Here is a 21614-nt window from a genome sequence, read left to right on the forward strand (position 1 = left end):
CTAAAAACACACATAGAGTCTTCAAATACATTTATTTGTATGTGTCTGTATGTTTACATACAGTTTATTATATTTGTATACATATTTGTAGTCAGCTCATTGCTACAAACATGACTGAAGTTATTTAGTTATTTAGTCATTCAGTTATTTAGTGCCTGTGCACACCATTGACTTGAAGGAAGTTATCATGAAGCAGGTGGTTCTCTGAGGTGTTTTAACTGGGATGGATTCACTTCTCAAAAAATCTCAGCCCAGTGCTAGAGAGTGAAGGTGAACCAGCTCCATGCAAACAGTCTTGCACAAGGATGACTCTTGGTGACTGAGAGCAGATGATGGGGGTTTGGACCAGATGATCTCCAGAGTTCCTTTCTAACCTCAACCATTCTCTGATTCTGTGAAGTGGGAGTTTACACCTAGAATTCTTCTTACCTAAAAAATAGAGGCTATTGTTTATTACCCCCATAGTACCTTCAAACCTATAAAAGAATTTTCAAGCAAAACCATATTATGTTGTAGGATTTAAATTTAATTATATTACATTATATTACAATGCCCTCTAATCAGTATTATATGACATGAAGTACTGAATTCTGTGTTAAGTATTTCAGAGACTGATTTTAGTAAATCAAGTAAAAAATCTAGATTTTATCTAGGATCTAGTAGAGGAGATTCCCAAAGGCTCCTGAAGGGAGCTAGGAGACTCTTTGAAAGAGTAAGTAATTATCAAATCCTGGTTCTTTATTCATCCTAGATATCTCTGTGTTCCTAAATTCAGTTTAAGATCTCAGTGTGAAAATTGCAATTGCCATAGTGCATTACTACTAATACCTGTAGGCTTAGATACCTCTTTGAAACCACTCAGCAGAAAAATGATAAGAATATCACTAGAAAAACCACTAAGAGAAGGAGGAAATATGAAATTTAAAACCAATAAGTATCTTAGAAAAAGAGAAAAACTTAGTCTTTTAAAAGGTATGTGGATGTTTTTATGTCAAGCTATGAAATATGTGTCTAATTTGAAGTCACATCCTGCCCCATTCAACCTTGACCTTGAATGTTTTCAGGGATGGGGAATCTATCACTTCTCTGGGCAACCCGTTCCAGTGTTTCACCACTTTGTTTTTAATTGTTAAAAAAAAATTTTCTTGTATATAATCTAAATTGACCCTCCTTCAGTTTAAAACCATTATCCACGCTCCTATTTCAGAGGTCCTGTTATGGAACATATGAAAAAAATTTAAAATTATACCTGCCTGCCTGAAGACCAAAAAAAACTCCAAAAAAACCCAAAAAGTAAGTTGAAATGGTCATGTTCTAGATCATGTAATGATCACACAGAGATTTCTGCTTTGGTGCTGAATGTGTTGGTATTTCTCCCTGACATCCTAGTTCAAAACAAAGCTGGTAAACTGGTAGGTTAAATCCTGGGAGCAGTTTGCATGACATTGTCCCTGAGCTAGCCAAAGCTGTGGACTCTACAGTTAATTATCTCTGCAGATATCTGGCTGGCATAGCCCATGGTGTTTCCAGTCCTGACACTTCTTGGCCAGAGTTTGCACGGTATGAAACTTTCCTTCAGGGATTTTTATTATCATTGCTGTTCTTATTATTAAGAGAATCTACTGCTCCGAATTTTTTGCCAGATACTATACAAAGTATGAAGCACTTTACAGGCCATAAAATAATTCATGTGAACTCTTTAAGAAAACTTACAAATACTTTTTTCCTTTCTTTCTTTTCTTTCAGATCTTTGTTTAGCATGACTGGAATGTTTTATTTCACTAAAGCTCTCATTCCCTCAGAATTGAGGAAACTGATGAAATGTGGTCCAGAAATATGATTGAATATGTTTTTTGTTCTTTTATGTGATGAATTAAGCTTGTGCAATCTCTTACTTTGTCTTTCATTCTTGAAGTATTTCAAGATAGTACTTTTGCCAAGTTACCCGATAAGAACTTAGATTATTTAGTGGCTGAAGGAATTGATAAAAATGCAAACTACAGATACATGTGCCTCAAACTCCTTGCAGTTACAAAGGCAACAGTAATAAAAAAAGTGTCTGAATTGAAAAACTTTTCTCTTGTTTGTCCTTGATTTGCCAGCACTTAAATGGAGGTGCAGTGGTCAGGGGTACAAGTAAAGGCCATAGACTGACTGAACACTCTGGAAAGAGACTATGGAAAAGGAAATGCCAAAATAACGTCAGCACAGAAAAAAACAGTGACAGGAGAATTGATATGTTTTCCTGAATTACTTGCAGGTTTAGTAGTGGGTTAGAAAATGTCAAAACACAGGAAGAAGAACCTGTATAAACAAGTGTGGAGTCAATTATGAAGACATGACAGAAGTCTCAGATGAAAGGACAAGTCCCAATGAGCCACCAACATTTAAATGTTTACTTAAAATTTAAATGTTCAAGAAGCTATTAAATTTGAATTTAATAGACTTGTACTCAAGAAGGTCCAGGAATCACAGAGAACATTTACATAATGGGATTTAGCTATCTACCAAGGCAGTGTGGGACAGCAGCATACAGACTTGACAGATGTGTGTTCTGTTTGTTACTAGTTTGGATGTATTTTTCCTGTGGATAAATATACCTTGCATTTTAATAGTTCATTTCCAAACAGGAATAATAATATGTATTCAAAGGCCAGATGTTTCACGGGAAAAAAATGTCCAAACCCCTCTAATTGTGAAAGCCACTGGAATGCAAATCAGCTGTAGATGGCATCTAGTTGGTTTAGATAGAGATGGAGTACACAGTCACCTGATTTCCATTTCAGCTATAGTCAAGAGTCTATAGTTGATAGTATTTTTAAAGACTGCTTAATTCTTTATATAAAACCTTTGCTACATTCCTCCCTTTTAAGATGGAATATCTCTAGGATGCTTAAAGGAAGTCAGTGAGGAATGCTTAAAAGTCCTTGAGGGATGCTCATTAAACACTTCCAACAAATGAATTGTGATCCAGGAACAGGTATACAGGTAACTGAACTCTGAAAACGCTCTAAAGTGCTAGTACTGTTTTATGGAAAGGGTGTGTAATAATTAAGAAGTCTGAACAGTAATAAAGCAATTAGAGAACCTTTGACTTGATTTAGTCTGAGCAGGGTATTGAATCTTCATCTCCAAAATCATGGAGAGTGTCTTGATTAACAGGCCTATTATAAGGTATAGCATGTGACACCTTCTTGAAGCAGGATTATTTCAGTACATATACATTGTTGTTCGGTAGCCTAGTGCTAAGAGGAGATAATGTCCTTACTGATGTTTCTGTGCTCCTTTGTATTTTGGGCACTGGCTTATAACATGGACAATGTTTCTCCCTAGACGGAGTTCCAGACATATTCACCACACCGAAAAAAATTAGAAATTACAGTCCTCTGATAGTCTACTGTTATGAGAATGAGAAAGAGACATCTACATTGAACATTTCAGCTCTCTGACAGAAGCAGAGGCTTAATTGGAGGCAGTATCATCATCTGCAAGTGCCTGTGTTAAAAGAAATGCCTCTTTTTGGAAAACAGCTTTGCCTTATGCTGATCTTCACATGTACTTTAAAATCTCCAGTAACTATTGGATGAAATTTGGACAAGAGTGTTAGCTGACCTGGATCATCATTCTCTGAAGCTATGCACCTGCAATTAACTAACTATTATTAAACTCAGTAGGATAGTTTCCACTAGCAATTTAACCTGCAACAGACTGGAGTAGGCAAATGTCTGACATTTAAAAGAATTGGTATGGACTGCAGCACAGAAATTCTGATACTCCTTATGCCCACTGTCTTGTTTATGTTCCATCAAACATAACCATCTGAACATATGTTTCTTTGCTTAGGTCTCAGTTCTGGATTTTCAGCCTTTGATTAGAGCTTCCACAGAAACTTGTATTATTTGCGCGTCTTGATTTAATTGTTAAGGCTGCCAGGCTTTTCATAGTTAGAATACAGAAGCATACGGTCCACCTCTGACTTTATTCCTAAATAGGCAGTACAGGAGGGGCAGTGTGAGCTTTTATTGTGTTATCTCTTTCCAATTAAAAGTTTGGGGGAGTCTAAGCTTCTTCTAAAAATGAACTACTACCAGAACTTTATTATCTTCTCAGACAAAGGCTTTGATAGGTTATGTGATCAGATTTTGACTTGGTTGTTTAACTAATCTGTGAATTTTGATCTCTTTAAGGAATGCTATCAACAGAATCCACTTCTGGAGAAGCAGTTACTGCATGGAAGCCCAGCAAGTTTGACCTTTTGTCCCTTGCTAATTACAGTTTTATTTGTTTGAATATAGAATTTCTGTGCTATGCTAATAAGGGCACACCTCTCAGTCTTACTACTTGTATGTTTAGGTTGAATTTCATAACTAATTTATTTTTCAAAAGTATATTTGAGTGGGAAATATGTCTTGTGGGCTGGATTTAATACAAAGCGTGCTGCTATTAATGCTCTTAATTGTGTATGCTTTTGCAATGTTAAGCCATGTGTTTTCAGTAGCATTTCATAAAGCAATGCAGAATTTGTGAGTTGTCACGTATTAACACATTTGAAAGGCAAAAAGACAATGTAATAGCAAGGGTCAATGCACTTGTCATCTAGCAGAAGAGAATACTTCTGGGAAATTTTTTTTTATCATTCCTGAATATAGCAAAACGAAACAAAGCTTTTCAAATGCAAACTGGACTCTATTTCTGGGAAATATGCATTTTTTTTCTACTTACAGAAAAGTTGTTTTTTTGGATGACAAGGACACCCTAAACCTTGAATCAAATTCAATATAAAACAAGAAAGTTTAAACATCATGAAAAAATTGTACCTATTTTAGAAATGATGTAAATGTGAATTAGACATTCAGAGTGTTAACTCTACTGAAATAAATAACAAACATCTTGACTTGGGTATGAGACAGGACTTAACCTGCATATAACCTGGTCAAAAAATAGATGCCTGTGATAAACTACAGACAACCTTGGATTCATATTTCATTCAACTGAGTGCAAAAAGAACAAGATTTGCAAGAAAAATATAAGGGAAGAAAGTAACAGTCAAAAGTTTGGAAGATAAGGAGACTTCCTCTCTATCCAGACTTTTATTAACCATTTTTTCTCCACCCTTTCTTTATTTTCCAGTCTCAAATAATACTGAATTTTCCTGCCCACTGCTTGCCAGGTTCACCACAAATTCACTGATTAGTTTGTTCTTTAGCTGTACTACACATGGTTTACACCATTTATTATATTATTGCTGATATGAAATGTTTTCTGAAAGATATTACATGACACACAGTTAGCCAGAATTCATCACTATAGAGAGATACCTAGATCTCTTTTACCATAAGTAGGAGCACCAGACTTTTATTAATAGCGCCATCTGAACTTTAACTTACTTGGCCAACATCTGTGTAATAAAGGTCAGAATCAGGGCAGAAACTACAATGTCATTTTACAAATGATATTTATGAAGTTTCTGGCTCTGAGTTCTGTGCTCTGCTGGAAGGTTCCCTCTCAGTTCTTCTGTTCAAGGGATTTTCAGGTGTGCAATTACAAATTTAGCAACTAAATATGAAGAGCATGCAAAATTCCTGCTCAAGAGATTATATTCACCCATTAGCCAATTTTGCAGAAAATATCCAAAGCCAAGAAAATAACTTAAAGAGCATACCTGGGAACTGGCAGGCAATGAATTAGCATCTAATTCTTTGCCAGCCTGAAAATTTGTGGTTCTCAGCGTGCTAGAACATTACCAAGACACTGCATGGATGTTAAATTGGATTAAACGTATAATAATTTCATGGAGATAAAAAGCTGATTAATGCTTTCACTGAATCAGGGGATTCAAATAGCTTATTCTATTCCCATAATATTTGAGATTATCCTAACAGACTGTTACAGAAAAAGTGCTTTTCAAAATGTGAGTTAGATTTGGAGGAAGGTTTTACAGCACAGCATGAATATTGTTTTTCCCTGAGTGATATTTTGTGCCTCTGAGCTTGTTGTGCACTAAGAAAAACTTATCGTCTTATGATAAGCCTGGCAACACTGAAACAATATAAAAAGAATATAAAATGGAAGAGCTTAAACTGGCATCTGGATAATGTATTACTTTTATGTCATAATTATTGCAATTTGCACTACTTGGAGATTTTGAATGCCTTTATTTAGAGATTTATTTTTGATTGAAGGGTTGATATAGAAAATCCTGAGGAAAGTAACCTATTCCAGGGGTTTATTGCATATAAATGCCAATATTTCAATTTTTATAACTTTGAATTTCAATGAGTTGAAAAATAATGTGGTTTTTTTTCAAGTTAAAAAAGGGACACATTTTGTTCATTGCTTCATCTACTTGAACCATGTTGTTAAGTAAGTTTTCAACCAAAGTATGTCTAAGCAGCCTGCTTGAAAAGTCTGCTTCAGGCTCCTCTTTGCATCCAAACTACCAGCCTGGTATGTGATACTGGGGATTTGCTTGGTAAGTGTTTAACAATCATCAGCCATTATGTTTGCTTGGTGAACAGAGCATTTAGTTAAAAACCCCTGCTGCTCAGTTTAACCCTTCTCTGGATCTTGGCTGGCCTGGGACCAGGTCTGTGTAAAAAGCCTATTTTGCAATTTAATTTACAGATCCAAATCTTTTAAATTCAGCTTTTAAAAATAAATTTATTTAGTTCTTTACCGAAGATTAGAATTTGTCAAAGGAATTGCATTAATTTCTTTATTTACCATTTCTCCTTTTGATAGAGGATATTTTATTGAATAGAATGATGGTATCTATCATCACTGTTGCATACTATTAACCTCAAAGCCTGAGGCAAAGTCAAAGAAATAAAATGCACATTTATCATTTGGAATTAAAAACAGGGAGGAAACATTAAATTACCTATTCTCAGTCACACGACAGTCACAATCCTTGGTTATGCAAAACCTTGACCAGCTGATTTTTACAAGGTACCTTTTCATGCATTCCTAATCGTAAGACAAAGATAACTTTAATAGTTTGTATTTTATTATTGTCTGCATAGTAGTTTTTATCTTCAAATCTGTTGTGGTAGGAAATTACATCTAAGAGGCAGCTTATAAGTGTCCTTCATTTTCTTTATAATATCAGAGCAACCACAAATTTTGTGGGGCTGCTGCAAAGCACAAATGTAGGTCTTCCTAGAATTAGTTTCTCACTATCAGCATTTTTTTCAGACTCTTACATTTTTATCTGATTTAAAAATATTTTAATCCATATTCTCAGTGTAATTGTGGAGCCAACAAGCTGAAAGCCTTTATATCTTCTTATGTCCTGTTGTCAGACTCCTTTTTTTAAATGTTATATTTTTGCCAGGTGCACAAGACATTTGTCCATTGCCATGCTGATGGACCTTAAAATCACTGCATTGTTACATTTCAAAGAAAAATTTAACACCACTGAAACTCCCAATGATCCCACTGAGACTTAGACCTCACTAATGTATTTTATAAGGTGCTAGACCAGATTTGCTCCACTAAAAAGCCATTTATCGTACTTCAGACATAAATTCTCCTGTCCAACTGTTGAAAGACCCAATCTAACCAAGACTTATGGGAACATTTCTTCACTAAAGGGTGCTCAAGCTTTGGAAAAAGCTGCTTAGGGAAGTGGTGAAATCACCTTCCCAAGAAGTGTTAAAAAAGATAAGAATGTTTTTTTAATAAATCATTAATCTAAATGTAAATAAGAGGTTTTATCCATAAATATGCATGTTCCTTTCTTTAGAAGACTTCTGAGTCATGGCATCCAATGTTCTGCATTTAATGCCTTTGACTTTTATTCAATTCAACATGGCTTAAAAAGAATCACTGTCATGAATGATCATAAACATGGCTTAATAGGAATCATATTCCCTTTAAAAGAAATCAGTTATGAAAATAAAAGAAAATTCATTAACAGAATAGGCTTTATGTACTTTATCATATATTTGAAAGTACAGACAAAGAAAATGTGATTCAAACTGGAAGAAGCAACAGAACTAGATGAGGAATTATTTAAAAGGATAACCTCTCAAAATAAATAAAAAAATAGAAGCCTTATTTTTTATTAAACGGATGAAAATGTCTACCTATAATGGAATTTGAAGATAAGCTATAGTCATCTTGTAGCCTGCTTTTTATGATATTCTACTCAAAGTACTTGACTACGAGTTCATGCAGGATTTCCCACAAAACTGTAGATTCAGATTTGTGACACAAATTTAAACTTATGTAAACAGGGAGAACAAAAAACAACAAAAGAAATCAAATGTTTATATCTTGAGGAATATATTTTGGAGGTAAGGTATCTAAAACTGATGCCACACCAAGTGAGTAAGAATGGAGCCTTATACTTACACTGGTGACATCCTAATCCGTGGTTTATATTTGGATGGGTATATCTTTTCTGGAAATCTGTTAGACTTAAAAATACATTTTTCTGTTTAATAAGTTAAGCTTAATAAAATAAAATAAAAATATAATTAAAGGTAATCTGATATGTTATTATGCAGAAAACACAATACAAAAAAATCCCCTAAACTCAAATATAAGCAGCATGTTTGTTTCTTGGAATTGAAAGTATTTGCCTGAAAATACCAGGTTTAAAGCTTCAATATCTAGGTAGATCTTGGGCAGGGTTAAATATATCATCTTTCTTGGTTACAAGAAGAGCTGTAGAACGTCACTGACAGGAGTTCACAGTTTCATGAAGCTGTCTGGAGGGGACTGGCTCTGTATTCCTGTTTCTTCTGCTGTCAATCTCAATCATATTTTCAGCACCTACAAACGTGATCTTGATGAACTTGGGCTGTCATACAAGGCTTTGCTTTTTCCTGGAAAAAAACCCCTTCTTTTACACTTAGAAAGAGTTATGGCAGAATCATTTGATCTCTGCTCTTAAAATTAAATTCCAGCTTCCCGTGCTTACATTGGCCTGTGTCTGCGCCTGATGGGGCTTTCATGGTTTTACAATTTTCGGGCCTTCATAGCTTGCCTTACAGAAGTTTAGGACATCAAATGTGCTTGGACTTGTCTCTGTTTTTTGAACATGCAGACGTCTTTTAGGTACCTGTGCCTACAATTTGTATCTGGCAAGAATTGTTAGTGTAGGCATGTTGCAAACTCTGCCACTGTTCTTTGAACTGATTAAGAAAACACACATTGCTGGACAGCTGTTACCAATATATCAGAAAAATAGCTTAATATTAGTTGTAATTTCTTGGCAAGCAAGAAAGGACAGGGGTGAAGAAAATGGGTAACTTCTTTTATGATGATGTTGTACAGGAGATGATAGGCTTACTCAGACATTAACACTTATTAAAGTGACTATTAAATTGCAAGGAATCTAGGCCATTTTGCATCTAAATAAGAATATCCACCAAAAAACCCTTGAATTCCCTTGAGTGCAGTATATTGTGCCTTTAAACTTTTTAATTTGAAACTTATCTGCAAGTCTTCCTGTGACCAGCTAAAGGGATGAATTAATGACATTTAATGAATGAATTAATGAAATGGGCCTTGACAGGGTGGTTTGGTGCAGCCCTCTTTCGTACAGATTTGATCCAAATATATTTCAAGCTCCTGTTGATTAGAAACCAGTTATTAAGCACTAAGTTTCAGGACAGTGCTCAGTAGTTAGGGAGCCTTTCTGTGTTTCATTTTACACATAAAGCTCACATTGTCTTTAGAATAGAGTACCAAAAAGAGGGTTTGTCCCATGACTCCTTGACATCTCTTGTTCCCTTCTGCCCTGTACAAGTTTCTGTGTTGTGCACATTTAATCGAGCACTGTTCTCTGAACAGCAATTAAAGCCCAATTTGACTTGTTGCTGAGCAAGATGATAAGAGCTCTGGCTGTCAGCATGGTCAAAGATCAACCTTTAGCCTGTGCAGAGCTTACTACAGCTTCATAATTTTTTTCTGCTGAAAGCTCCTCTGAGAACATGGCAGACTCTGCAGCTGTTGGTGGGCCTCCCCAGTTGTAAGTGTTGTGGAGGAAAGACAAAAATGCTGTTACATTATAGCTATTCCTGAATTTCTTAGTCCTACGTGGCAAAACAAATGTTTCATTTTGAATTTTTTTTCTATTTTTTTAGAACTTAAACTGGTATAAGATATCATGTAAGCATGTTGAAAACTTTTTATGTGCAGTCAAGGAAATCAAAGAAACATCACTTCTGCTAAACACTCCACTGGAAGATTCTGCTTTCTCTCAAAAATAGGATATGAAAGACCATTTACATGTAAAAATTCAATTAACTTGTGATACTTCTTCATGGTACTAAGAGAGAAGAAGAAATAAAGCATCTGTGTACAAAGAATGTCTACAGTATAATGTGCAGCCAATAACTGCGAATTCATTCCTAGCAAGATCCCTTGAGTCTAGAATTCTCCATAAATAAAGGAGCTATAGAACCCATCACAGATGGAAAAACTGTATTAAGTCATTGGTGGCATATGCTGAAATTGCCCTTTGCTGCAGCTTTTCCAGAACTTTGCCCTAACACATTCTACTATCTTAGTCGTTAAATTCTAGCCATTGTTCTCGAGACACAGTCCCAGAATATGACATTCGCTCTAACCAAGAGCCAGTAACTTCCTACTTACAACCTGAATTTATTTTCAATGTCTTCTTGAGTTATTGAGCACTGAAAATTATCCACTGATACAAATATATCAAGCTTCCTTGGTTATATTGGAGTCATTTTCATCTTCAGTGGATGACTGAAGTTCAGGCTATGCCTTCAGCTTTGCCTGTTTTTGTGTTATGTCTGAGGAGCCTTGTGATACAACTGAGTAACAGCATCTGCACCAAAAGATACTAAATTAAGGAAACCAAATGGTTGCTCAAAGCTGGCTCAGGATTTGGTTTTGGCAGAATCAAAGCTTCCAATAAACACTTGTTTGTTGTTAATTTTTTTTTGTTTGGTTTCCAGTCAAAACAGCAACAGAGCATCAAAACCGAATCTTATGAAGTAATCAGATTGATAATTTCTGCATTTAGCTGTTCACATTGTAGTTTTCATTGGTTTCATAATTGATTTAAAGAAAAGTAAAAATGATGTTATAGGTCAAGATTGTTATATGACTTGGAGAACATAACCTTTTTGTGAGAATTCAATTTCTTTAGCTTTAACATTTTGTTTTGTGCACACTTTTTCATGTTTTCCTTTTTACTCTTGTCTGTTAAAATATTAGTGCCAGCAGCAGCAGAGCATTGCAAACTAAGTCTTTCCTTCCTTCCTCTTGGCCTGATGCAATTGATACTAGACAGTGCAGTGCCAAATAAATACAACTAAAGGAAGAAAGAATAAAATAAAGTAGATTTTGATTTTTTTGGCTAAGCTTTAGTGTCCTTTTACATATGCTGGAGGGATTGGTATGTACTACAAAGGAACAAAAACCTGTGGGCATTTTCATTGCAGTAAAAATAGGTACTACATTCTAGGAGAAGAAGTATTTCTGCCTGTCTCTTGCATCTGGTATATAAAAGAAGTTCAATAAAGAGGCAACTGGAGTTTCAAAGCTGAAATTTCCAGAAAATTTAGCTTCCTGGTTTTAACATTATTTGAAATAGAATGCTTGAATACAAAGCATAATGGAGAAAATGTGAGCTTTCTGGAGTTTTTTATGGGTAACTACTTAGAATAAAGCCTCAAAAGTAGATTCTGCATCTCGCATTATTTTGTTTGTTGTAATGCCTCATTTATGACTTTTATTTTTTTTTTTTGGCATTGCCATTATGGCAATTTCAAAGAAGACCTATAATTTGTTCTTCAGTATCAACCTGTAAAAGTTTCAGGACAACTTTCCTCCTGGAGTAGGATTTTCACCCAGTGTTCTGAGCCAGATTTTTCATTTCTATGTGATTTGGTCAAATTAATTTATGTCCTTGCTCTCTACCCCACAGGGTAGAATTCCATCACCCTCAAAGGCTGTGCTGCTTCTGTCCAGTGTTTAGTTTCAAACAACCAAATCAGTGTGAAAATTACTGTGCTTCATTCCAATTAAATGGCTTAGTCATAAAAATGCATTATATAACATATTTTTTATATTTTCAGGTATGCCAGTCATCTCCCTGTGCCATTAGGATTCAATGCTGCACTCAGAGAAAAAGTTCTATCTCTTCCACTGAAAAGTAGTTATGAGATTCATAAAGATGTTATTCATGGTCAAGCTCTGTGCAAACGGAGACTGAAGAGAAGAAACCTCTTTGTTGGGGCTTTTCATCATGGGCTGGGGAATTTCCCCCCAAGCAGTCCTCTAATAATTTTGCTCAGATTGTGGGTATTTTTGTGTAACCAGGTTGCAGGCTACACAGAGAGTCTCTAATCCCTGAAACAATGTGAGGTCAATCATGTCCCTGCACACAAAGTAAGCATGGGACAGTGAAGAGCATTCTAAAAACAACTGTGGGCTGTTTTTAGTGATTAACATGGAGAACATATAAAGAACTAAAACCTTATATTATGTTTTAAATATTGCTATGAATGGAAGACAGTGGCCCCAGTATGACACAGTATTTGAACATATGCATTTGAAGATAGGAGACATATTTAATTCACCAGAGATTAATTGCTCTGTCACAGTTGTTCTGTGGATTAAAGGCCTTTTTAAGTTGCTCTGCAGCTAAATGTATCCTTCAACTCTACTTTTTATGAAGTAAAGATTTACAAAGAGTTTCAAAAGTGATCATAAATGCAATATGAAAGATAGGTTTTGGCAAAGCAGAAAACATGGAACAGATTTCATCTTAGTATGTAAATGATAGATAAGGTAAATCCAAAAATAGGTTATATAGGTATTAAAATTGTAAAGAATTGGGATTTATCGTAGTTCTGGCCTATAAGAGGACCAAATTGGTTTTGTATATTGACAATTGATTTTTTTTTAAATTTAAAAAATGTTCTTAGAAAAAGTACAGTAATTTCATGATTACAAGCTGCACTGTTTTGACTAAAATTTTGCTCCCACCCCGGAAATGCGGCTTACACTCAGGAGCGGCTAATATGTGAATAATTTTCTGACATTTCCAACCCTGGAAGTGCAAACCGAGGTGCCGAGTCGAGCATCTGCTAGTAAAACCCGGCTTTACGCGATTGTTACAAATTGGTTACTCTGTTGCGCCATGGGTGGAGCCGGGCTCCATGCCGGCAGCACAGGGTGGGGGAGGTGGGGGACCTCCCTCCTTCAGGCAGAACAGCTCGGGGGAGGCGGGAGAGCTCCCTCCTGCTGGCCCCACGGCCCGTGGGGGAGGCAGGGGACTCCCTCCTGCTGACCCTGTGGCTCAGGGGGAGGCGGGGAGCTCCCGTCCCGCTTGCTGCTGCTGCCGTGGGTGCCAGCGGGCTCCATCCCCGCCTCCCACCACTGTCACGGATGCCGGCGGGCTCCGTGCCCCCCTGCCACCGCGATGCAGCACTGGGCTGGGGTGAGCGAGCCCAGTGGCAGCGGCAGCCGGCCCCGAGTGGTCCCGCCAAGCAGCAGCACCAAGCTGGACCACCTGGCCCCGTTGGCAGCCCCGAGCCCTCACGGCCTGAGCTGAGCCAGTAAACCTCGCCATCCCGCGATTCTGTTATTATTTGGCAACTTTGTTGCATGCGGGTCCTCCCTGCGAACGACAGAGTGGCTTTTAATTGGGTGCAGCTTGTGTATGGACAAAGAACAAAATGTTTGCCAACACCTGGAGATGCGGCCTACAGTCAGTGCGGCTTGTAATTGTGAAATTACTGTAATCACTGTTTAAATACTGTAGGTTAGAGAACTGTCTCAAGTATTCATTATATTGGTCAAGATTTAGATTTAAATTGCATTCCTGCTTTTCTCAATATAATGCACGAAAATGATCCTGGTCTTGGATAATCAACATTATTACTGTAAAATATTCTTTCTGGATAACATTTCTTAAAATAATCCTATTAAGAAAGTAATAACGATTATCTTCAAAGTCTGCTATTATTTTTGTTACTATTTGACACATTCTTTCACTGTGTCTTGAGCTACACAGAGAATTTAATAAAGATCTCATGTCCATTTCTATTTTTCAGGATTAAATTAGTCGAAGATGGAATTATGCCCCCTCTTCCTTTACTGTTTGGCATTTAGAAGATATCTATCTACTGGATTCTCATCTTGATACTTTTCAGTAAATTATGGTGAAACTCAGGAAGATTGACATTGGAAGAAAGCAGAGTCAGCAAAATATATAATGGTTTCACATTGCTCATTCCTTCAGACTCTTCACCCCTTAACAGCATCAAAAATGCTGCTGTTCTATTATAATTTTTTGTTTTATACATGAAGCTGAACACATACCTGATGTATTGATTAACTTTTATAGAAAGAGTTCTGCAATCTACCTCTTTCAATGACTGGATATGAGAAAGAAGTCCAATGAGAGACACAATTTTTGTTTCTAATTATCTGGCCTCTGCTGACATGTGATAATACCTTCATTTTCACGTTTTAATTTTTGAACATCACATTTTGTGTGGCAGGCACCATGAAGTCAGAAGGGTGTAGGAGGTTTGTTTTTGGGATCTTTTATTTTTCTGGTTAGACTTCAGTTTTTCATGTGAAAAATTGGACCACCAAAAGGAAACACCTGCCTTTGTCTTTAATATTCATGCTTCTTCAGCTCTGCAACATTGTTCCACCATTTCCCACATTTCCAGCTTGCAGAACACCCAGCTGCACTCCAAGGTCAAGACTGCTTGAATTCAGAACACAACTTGTTGTTTAAAATAATTAAGACATGGATGGGTAGGCATCTAACATCACATAAAAGGAAAATGACAGCATATATGAAAATGTCACTTCAATAGGATGAAGAAAGAGCTGTAAGCAGATATATTCAATTTTAAATGCATTATTTATAGACATGCAAACCAGAACTACCTGAGTTATTCTCACAGTTAAATGATACAGAGTAAATAATCTTCAGCTAGTCAAAATTTCTCTGGAAAGTTATTATTGTAGATAAGACAATAACTCTATTATATGTATTTCCACAAGCACTTTACAAAGGGAAGATATTCTTTTTCCTGCATGTCAAAGAAGCTCGTCATTGCATGTAGTAATCTACAATAGGTAAAGAGGTGTCAAAAATTACACGGAATTAGTAGAGAACAAGTGTTGGTATAATGTCAGAGAAAAAAACAAACCTAACAACTGATCTAAAGTAAATATCTACCTTAGAGTTTTGCACTGCTGCCCAATTATCTGAATGCCTGAAACATAAAATCAACAAGAAAAGCGAAGTCTCTGGAAAGTTTCCTGGAGATCCTGTCGCAACCACACAACCTGCTTGGGCAGTTTTGTTCTTTCTGTTTTCCTTTTTTGGGGTATTGATGTGAAAAACTGTCTTGAATATTGGAGAATGAAAGGACTTTGTGCAGATTCCTGTATTACAGATTTGCCCTTATGCAAAATAATTCTGTTTTTTGCAAAGTTTCACTACAATAATCAGTCAGCCAATTAAATTCTACAGAAACTTTAGGTTTTAGTCAACATATTTTCCATAGTAAAAAATATGGGTAAAATATTCTATGTAATAGTTAGTTGACCTCTGGTTGAGAATGATGTTACATATAGCACATAGGTTTTATGTACTTCTTTAATCACACTACTTCTGGTACTATCTTCAGCTGTCTACAATGGTTTAGGTTAAAAGTTCTTTAAAGCATTTTTATTATGAGTGTTTCTTTACTCAGAGAAAGGTGAGAAATTCCAATGAACTTATCAGTATATGAGACCATACACTTACATACATCTTTATAAATATATATAATGTTTTCAATTTGAATTATTTCCTTCTGTCTTAAATATATAAAAGCCCAATTTATGCTACTTGCAGTTATTCTGCTGAACCTGCAACTTTCAGTGTTAATTCATTAATTAAAAGATTGACATAATTGTGTCATTTTTAGTAAAGGTATGCTTATCCGTTTTTCAGAGAAAACTGAACAGAAATTTTTGTAAACATTTTGTCCCACAAGATGTTCAATATGTTGCTATTGTTAGGTCGCTTACACCTATAATTTTCTACTGGGTTATGTTTCCCCATCCCTCTTCGTGACTCCTTTTAAAAATCTGTTCACTGTTAGACTGCACTGGATGTAGAAAAATAATGAAAATATGAACAGTAAAATATTTCCTATAAAATCTCAGCTCCTGAGAGTAGTGCTAGCAGCCTACACAATATATTATAGTGGTATTTTCAAAATCAGCCAGGGATCATGACAGAGACTTTATTTTACTGTCTAGTCTACACTATATTAGAAGGCTAGCCTGCACTAGCTCTCTCTTTACACTTTGGCTGCTGAAGAGAAGGACAACATGTGACCAAACAAGATATCTGCAATGGGGCCTTGATCAGTGCAGGAGACTCACACCTGTGTATTTCTCTAGCTGTCTTTAAATCTCAATGTGACAAGCTCTGCTCTAGGTGCCTAGCCCATGGGTGGTTTAAGTTAGATGAAACAAACCCTACTTCTAATAACACCCAATGTGTTGCTCTCCTCACAGAGCCCAGAATTTGGTATTCTTGGTTCCTCAATCACTCTGAGAGTACAGGAAGAAGCGGACCCTCCATTAACCTATTCTGTAGTTAGCTGGTGCTGCTGTAATATTTACAAGCAAGAGAAGCAAGTGTATTTTCTTCTCTTAAATAGGAGGGGAGAAATGTTCCTCCATTTCTTTCTCCCTGGTGAACACCTCAGGCAGAAAAGTTTCTTGTGTAAGTATTTTTTTCTTTCAGAAAAAAAACCCCTGCATCTAATTCCTCATGCTTAAAAGAAGGAATATAGAGTCTAAAAGCAAGGAAGGGTTTCAATGCTGTGGAAGCCCAGTTTCATGGTGTTCTTTATACTAACTCAGACATGGTATCTCTGAGAGAGATTTCTGATGCACATCTATTTTATATTTTCAACTGGCTATTTTAGAACAAAGTTTATTGTGAAACCCATCCCAAAAGTTAACCTTTCCCTACTTGGAAGAAGTACTTAGGACAATGCATTTGGCTGTGAGATCTTGTGCCTTATGTTTCTGTTTGATATGTCTTAGTTCCTCTTATGTTTCTGTTGGACATGTCTTCCTAGTTCCAAACACAGAAAAGATACCCAAAAACCAGCAAGAATATGTGTGACCTGATGTCACACTGGATGCTTGGGAAAAAACAGAAAACCTAACTGATGAAGTGCTAAGTTCTAGGCTATGATCTGAATCATTATAAAAAACATAGAATGGTTTAGGGTTACAGGGGAACTTAGACATCATCTAGTTCCAGCCCCTGCTTTCACTAGACAATCTGCTCAAAGCCTCATCCAACCTGGCCTTGAACACTGCCAGGCATGGGGCATTCCCAGCTTCTCTGGTCAATCTGTTCCAGTGCCCCACCACCCTCACAATAAAGAATTTCTTCCTAATGTCTCATCTCAAGCTACTCCATTTCTGTTTAAAGCCATTACCTCGAGTCCTAGCACTATGTGTCCTTGTCAGAAGTCTCTCTTCAGCCTTCTTGTCGGTCCCCTTTAGGTATTTTCTGCTTCAAGTTTTTTTTCCTCCCAACAATATTGTTGCCAGAGTATCAGGGTGGTTGAAGCACACCTATAGGCAGAGCAGGAACTAGCATATATTCATGACAATATGCTATGTACAGTAAATAATTTAACTGTAACACATCTCAGGGATATGTATTCAAAGGAAGTTTGAAATATTTGGCTGTCAGTGAATTTCTTTTTACAGGGATGGAAAAGGTTATTAGCTCATCTCTAATATAAATACTTGCAGCTGGTAACAGAGCTCTATTATGGTAGTGTGCTAGTTAATGTCATTCAGGTAAATAAGGAAATTTCAGACTAAATATTTATGCCAGAAATTATGGTGCCATTTATATCCCTATTTTTAGCACACTGGAAACAATAATAAAAACCAGGATTTAATAGGCTTTAGTAGGTGAAGCCAGAAGCAGGAAAGAGGGATTTTCATAAGAGGCCCTAATTTCCTTAAGGGAACCATTTTTTTTCCCGTCTTCTCACTGGTATAACTTTAGTAGCAGTACAGCCTATAGACTTGCAGAAAGCTTGACCTTGGATTTCTGCAACCAAAGTCTGCCCCACCTCGTTTTGCAGTAACCACTCTCTTATTCCAGGTGAGCTGCTCCATCCACTGCTGTCTCCTTTATGGGTAGTTACAGAGACCTTTACAACAAAACTGCTATTGCCTAAATTTCAGAAAGCTTCTGATTTCAGTATCCACTTCTTTGGTAATCTCCGATGAGTATCTGCAACAAAGAAGTCAATGGAACTGATTTAGTTAGATATTGGCACAAATGAAAGTGCTACAGCTTCTACTACACATAAAAAGGGATAGAAATGGGTATTCTGCAGATTAAGATATTTACTGCAAGTGAGGAGAAAATTGCCTGTCCTTTTGCAATACTCTGTGTGATAATGAAAGTATTTTGTCTTTCTGATGAGGATGAAAAATATTTTGAAGTTGGTCCCTTTACATAAGCTGCAATTAAGTTCAAAAGGAGCTATAATTCAGATTCACACATTTGAAAACATCTTGCAAAAATGGGTGATTTCATTAGTTCAGAGAAGATGTGCATGGTGAAGTGTCAGTTTAAATTTCATATTAATTTGTGTACACATAAGAGAAGTTCAGAGAGGATTTTATATACAAGGTAAAGCATCGATTTAAAATTATTTTCGTTCTTGAAGACATGTGTTGCTGATTTTTGAAAGAGTAGAAACTGTATTCTCAAAATAGCTTGAAATCCTTATCAAGAAAGGATATTAGCAGCTTTCAATTTTAGCAAGTCTTTCCTCTGTCTTCTCCAGGTTTCCTTTATCATCTAACATTTGACCCATACTTATCAATATGTATTGTAAACTTTTAAAACTTGTCAACAGAGAAAATACAGTTCTAATGTAGGTAGAGATAAATATAACCTCACAACTTGTTTCCCATGGTCCACCCATGAGCAACTTGTTTGAGGTTTGTGGTTTCTTCCTCAGAGAAAGCTCCCTTATTGTCTTCAAAGAATGATTGATTCAGTGAGCTGAACTAAGGACAAGAAGTCACGGGAGAGGTCTCTGCCCCAGTATCATGGCCTGGAAGAATGATGATAGGTTATCATTTCCCTTTTGTTGCAATGAATTCAGTTCATGGATATGCTACGGATAAACATCTAACAGGAACCAATCCCTTTTAGAATTGCTCTCAGACCTGGCAGGCAGAGCGGCCCTTGATATTGTTGTGAACCATACAACAGAAAGTCTGAGGTACATTTTAGTATCTTAGGTAATATTTGAAGAATATATTAAAATGTCATTTATTCAGGGAGTTGTAGAATAGATGAACATTTTAGTTTTGATCTAGGCTTTGATTAGTGAGCATTAATTGCCAGGAAAACGTACTATTTAAGGGGGTTGAATAAATGTAAACCACAATTCCTTTATCTCTTTTCTTTTGGTTCTCAGAAAGCATTGCTTTCTGCATAAAAAAAAATCAGTCAAGCTTAGTAATTACTACAAATACACAAAAATGCATTAACATCATTGTGATTAAATTATGATCTGAATATCTGATCAGACAGACTTTTCCCACCTTGTCCCTTTTTCTGCTTATTTTGTTTTTCCTATTTGATACTAGACTGGAAAACTGGTATTTCCTTCTGTTTCTCCCACAGTAAGCTGCTCAGAACTGATTTGCAGCTCAGTGCAGATGTGTTTTGAACCCATGATGAAATAGTGCTTTCTCAAACGTAGTTTAACATCTACACGAAGGCTGATGGCTGTGCTACAAATGAAAAAAGTACATGACTTAATGCAGCCTCCTGATCTTTGCCTTTACAATGCCCTTTTGTTCTATAAGTTTCCATGTGGGAAGATTAGGGGAGGTCAGTAAACAAAAATGTCTTTGCATGTCTTAAGAGATCTAAGTGCTCTGCCTGTAGAGTCAGCAACTTCCCATGGAGTTTCAAATAATCTGAAAGAGATGAGTTCCTTTCACAGCATGAAAATTCTGGCTGGGGCAATGGGTATTGTATTCTGATTCCTTACAATCCCAGACTCACAGTAATGTGACTGGGCCACCTGGCTAGTGGGTGTTTTTGCCACTTTTGCTTCATCAAAACCAATCATCAAATGCACGTACTATCTCTCATCGTTCCAGGCAATGCATTTCCTTAATAATACATATTTCCTTAATAACACATATTTCCTTTAAGACTTCTAAAACAAAGCAAATGCTTTGTAACAGATTCAATGGCAGAAGAACTGTAGAATTGTGGAGAAATAAAGAAGAATTTGAAGGGTTGTGGAGAAGACATAAGATGTCAAGGATGCTGTCAACAGACCATAATTTGGTTTTAAATTTGGCTTTATAATTTGGCTTTCTGGCTTTAAATTTTAAGGAGGACAGAAGCTATGGAAGAACATGCCGTGGTTACGTAGCTCACCTGTTCTCTTGTTAGGAAATTATGAAGCAGCTTCTGAAACATGAAACTTTGCGCAGAAGCCAATTTATGTCTGATGCTGAAGCTTAGCCTTTGGCTGAAGTGAGAACTTTTTTATCATAGATTGATAAAAGTAAAGGGTTAATTTGCTACCTATACAGTCTCACACTATACACACTGCTAAGACAAGCAACTCTAAATAAAACAGAAGTCCAAAAACCACAGGCTTTTAAGGTCACTGAGATGAGCTCTAAGATACACAGTGATGTTCAGTTCATAACACAGAAGCTTTGCAAGGAATTTGAATCCTAATAACTGAGCTATTGATGTGACTGTTTATTCCAACCATTTACAAACATAGGGGATTATGCAATGCTCTGACATAATTTCTGCTAGCAACTGGAAACCTCTGCTGAACATCTGCCTGAAGTGCTGTTCTCATAATTCATCTGCCAAAATTAGTTGAGTAAATTGAAATGAAATTCCAAGTTTTATTTCTTTATCAAACCTTGTGTCCTCTTCCATGGCAAAACAGTTTTGTGGAAAATACTTTCAACAATTTTTTGTGTTAATTCTATAGCCTTTACTCATATTTTGCTTCATAAAAATGTAGAACACTAGAACACATGACTGTGTCACAAGATTCATGAAATCCATTTGCACTCGCCGTTATTTATATGTTGGCAGCTTGCTTTGAAATGATTGTTTGCTCTTCTCAGAAGCATGGACAATTTTAACCAGTACTGAAAAGGCAGAAAAATGGTGTGGGGACTAGTATTAATTATGAAGGTGGAATGGGAAAGAAGTAGGAAAAATGTTTATCCCTTTCATTATACCTAATGTAAGTGTAAGTAGAAAAGCAAGGTAACTAAATGAAGGAAAGATTCTCTTTCCTGTGATGTGAATTTGCTCTGATTAGGTGTACTTTTAGATGGTGTCCATTGATCTTGACCTGTATCCTGAATACAACATGAAATAGCATGAGAGGCAATTAAATTTTCTAGATGGAGAATGAAGACCTCTGGTTCTGAACTAATTCTAACTGTGTCCTTAGCTCTTAGCTTTGGGTTTATTTTTTCTAATTTACATCAAAATAGGTTAAAAGAGTTGAACTCTGGAACTGTCTTTCTGCTCACTGGCTTGAGCAGCTTGGACT

Source organism: Catharus ustulatus, chromosome 2 (genome assembly GCF_009819885.2).
Source record: "Catharus ustulatus isolate bCatUst1 chromosome 2, bCatUst1.pri.v2, whole genome shotgun sequence".
Lineage (NCBI taxonomy): Eukaryota > Metazoa > Chordata > Aves > Passeriformes > Turdidae > Catharus > Catharus ustulatus.